Below are 4,108 nucleotides of genomic sequence, written 5' to 3'. Positions count from 1 at the left end.
CCCCACGTGTCTTTTCTTCCCTTTGCTAATTTCCTCCTATTAATAACGAACAAAAATTATTTGAGGAATTATTAATTCTTCTGGTTTAGGATATGGTCAAAAATGAATTTTCTTTGAAGACGACCAAGGAAATATGAGCAACCTCTCTGAATTTATTGTCTCAATAAGGATCTCTTAATTAGTTTATCGATCAGGTAGAATTTGGCATACCATATTATAAGAACATACATTTGGAGTCTAAAATGACCAAAGAGTACTGTAAATTAACTAGATACTGAGTATCTGGTCAAAGCCTATATAACTTATTGCTCTGTTGATGATAGTTAATTCAAACACTGTTACCATTTGCCAACATCATTTTTCGAGCATGAAAATAGTTGAGCACTTGATTTCCGTCTATTTTTTTGCCAACATCATTTTTCGAGCATGATCCCACACTGTTACCATTTNTAACTACAAGTGCAGCAGAAGACTCACGTAACCAACGGACTGAGGCCCACGTATCTTCTCCAACCCGCATTCTAAAAGCTCTGGAAGGACCTAAGGATAGCTCTGACCCCCAAGTCGGAGGTCAACACGGTTCCCAGTCTCAAGCTAAAGCCTCCAATAAATCTNGTTATTTTCTTGTTCTTTGAATTTACTAAAATAAAAACGTAAAATATATTGTTACTTTATATTTTTGTTTTTGATAACTAGCACATAATTGTGTTTACTGCTTTTATCTACTTGGATTGAGGATTCTACCACTCATATTTGTGTTTTTTTTCACACAAAACCACTAATAGATCGTCAACTCTCGTCGGTGGGGCAACATCACACACTGAAGTGTGCCTATTCTCGATATATATTCTAGACGTGCAAGGCTTTGTGTTACGAACTCATGGTATTTATAATCAAGTGTCAAAAACTCTAAATTTAAGCCATGCTTCTCAAGCAATTCGGCTTATCTTGAACAATGGCCCNGCGGACAGCTCTGTATAGATCTTCGTGACAACCTTTTCGCGCATCTGTCCCCTAAAACTAATGGAGCAGGAAAAGTCACGGAAGATCAGGGTTTGTCTGAAAATGATATCTCCTCGGACAGCCTATCTGAAGAGGATGACAATCCGGAAGCAGACCCAGACCGTTTTTTGAAGGTAGTGTTTAAAAAAATGCTGCGAAAGAATCACTGAGGAGCTAGGGCTAGATGCCCTTTAATCCTCTAATATCCTTCTATCTTTATGGATATTTTTTGCTGGAATGTAAGAGGTACTAACGATAAAATAAAGCTTAGATGCTTACGGAAGTGGTTGAAGAGTAATCAACCGTTTTTTGGTGGGATTATAGAAACCCATGTCAGTCAAGCGAACTCACAAGCTATAGTATCTCGTGTGTTCCCAGGCTGGAATTTTGAAGGAACCTATGAGTTCTCAGATCTTGGTAAGATTTGGTTAACATGGCACCCCTCTGTTCAGGTTACTATCATCTGCAAATCTCTCCAGATGATCACCTGCCTAGTCAAGCTGCCTTTTGTCTCTGAACAGTTAGTCGTCCCTGTGGTCTATGCTTCCTCCACCTGTAGTGCTTCTAGGAGATCATTATGGGCTGAGATAGTAGACCTTTCCCAGAATTCTTCTATCTCAACAAAACCGTGGACCGTATTGGGGGACTTCAATCAAATTCTGTTGCCTCATGAGCACTCTAACCCTGAAGTTCATACTGTTCCTCCAGGTATGCGCGACCTAAGTCAGTGTTTGCTCACCTCCTCTCTGACTGACCTCCCTTATTGTGGTAGTACCTTTACCTGGACGAACAAGCATAGTATTGGTCTAGTTGCTAAAAAGCTGGACAGAGTTGTGGTAAACGACGTATGGATGGCTGCTTTTCCCACATCCCTGGCCGTCTTTGGTGAGCCCGCTTTTTCGGATCATACCCCTGGTTGCTTCTTCCTTGACTGTCAAAGGCAGAACCGTAAGAAGCCTTTCAAGTTCATGTCTTTATTAAACCAAAATCCGGATTTCGGGCCTCTTATCAAGGTTTGGTGGGATGCTCTCCGGCTCGATGGGACTCAAATGTTCAAAATTTCAAAGAAACTGAAATTTCTGAAGAATGTGATAAGAGACTTTAGCAAGGAGAATTACTCTGGAATAGAAAAGAGGGTGCAGGAGGCTTATGCAAACCTGCTTGCTTGCCAGCAAGAGCTTTTAGCTGCACCATCATCTGAGAGTGTCGACAAAGAGAAAGAAGCACATAGGATTTGGAGCTCCCTTGCTCTAGCAGAAGAATCCTTTTTAAGGCAGAGAGCGCGTATCTGCTGGTTAGAAGAAGGAGACAAAAACTCCAAATTTTTCCACAGGTCTATTCTTACAAGGCAAAGTCTTAATGAGATAATTTTCCTCTTAGACGACAATGACCAGGTCGTGGACTCCAGACAGGGAATTCAGAACCTTGTCGTGGACTTCTACAAGGGTCTGTTTGGAGGTCAAAGTGCGCGCTCTTCAGTCTCAGTTTCAGAAATATCGGCCCTTGTCACCCAACGTTGTTCTTCAAGCGCTCTCCAGATTCTAAATGCGTCATACTCACCAGAGGAAATCAAGAGAGCAACTTTCTCGCTTCCCAGAAACAAGGCCTCAGGACCAGACGGCTATTGTGTCGAGTTCTTCACTGCTCAGTGGGAAACAGTAGGAAGCTCAGTGATCGAGGCTGTCACTGAATTTTTCAGGAAGGGAAGATGCTCAAGCAGTGGAATGCAACAATCATCACGCTCATACCAAAAACTCCAAACGCTCAACGGGTGGGAGAGTTCCGTCCCATTGCTTGCTGCAACACTCTATACAAGATAGTGTCTAAGATTTCGGCAAACAGACTAAAGAGGGTCATCCCGGATCTGATCTCCAATTCCCAATCAGCTTTCATCCCGGGTAGACTTTTGGTGGAGAATGTTCTGTTGGCTACTGAATTAGTGCAAGGTTACAACCAGAAAAACATATCGCAAAGGGGAATGCTCAAAGTTGATCTTAAGAAGGCCTTTGATTCGGTAATTTGGGAGTTTATCATCAACACCCTAAAGGCAATGGAGTTTCCGGCGCACTTCATTTCTCTGATTGAGCAGTGTATATCTACAACAAGTTTCTCTATTTGCATCAATGGGGAATTGTGTGACCATTTCACAGGCTCAAAGGGGTTGAGACAAGGGGACTCCATCTCACCTTATCTATTTGTTTTGGTCATGGAAGTTTTCTCGCAGATGCTAAGGAAGGCATACAATAACAACCTCATAGGAGCTCACACTAGTACCTCGAACCCCCAGGTTACCCATCTAGCGTTTGCCGATGACATCATGGTATTTTTTGACGGGAAACTAAACTCCCTATCAAACATTACTGGGGTTTTCCAAGAGTTCTCAGCCGCCTCAGGTCTTCACATGAATAAGAGCAAGACATATCTATACCTAGCGGGAGTGAACCAGGTTGAAACCTCTCAGATGGCTTCTCTTGGTTTCAACATCGGTTCACTACCAGTAAGGTACTTAGGCCTTCCTCTCATGCACAGAAAACTCAGGTTATCAGAATATAGGCCACTGTTGGATGCATTAACAAAGCGATTCAGCTCGTGGGCAGCTAGAGCTCTTTCTTATGCGGGCAGGCTGCAACTCCTGTCCTCCGTGATCCATGGTACTCTAAACTTCTGGATGTCGACTTTTATCCTTCCAAAAGGCTGCATCAAGAAGATTGAGAGTCTATGCAAGAACTTCCTGTGGAATGGTGATGTAACCAAGCGAGGGTCAGCGAAAGTCGCCTGGAGTAATGTTTGTCTCCCAAAAGAAGAAGGGGGATTGGGTCTGAGAAACTTAAGCCTTTGGAACAGAACACTCTGTCTCAAATTAATTTGGAGACTGTTTGCTGCTTCCGACTCGTTGTGGGCTTTGTGGTTGCGCAATACCAAGATAAAGGATGGATCTTTCTGGGCTATGGATGCAAAGAAACAATCCTCATGGACCTGGAAGGCCATGTTGAACCTTAGACACACTGCAAGACGCTTCCTCAAGGCAAGGCTCGGTAACGGTCAGCAGATAAATTTCTGGTATGATTGGTGGACGCCTTTTGGCCCCTTAATAGACTACCTCGGA

Source organism: Camelina sativa, chromosome 19, assembly GCF_000633955.1.
Source record: "Camelina sativa cultivar DH55 chromosome 19, Cs, whole genome shotgun sequence".
In the NCBI taxonomy this organism is placed as follows: Eukaryota; Viridiplantae; Streptophyta; class Magnoliopsida; order Brassicales; family Brassicaceae; genus Camelina; species Camelina sativa.
The sequence above is the reverse complement of the archived record's forward strand: the minus strand, read 5'-3'. Positions refer to the sequence as shown.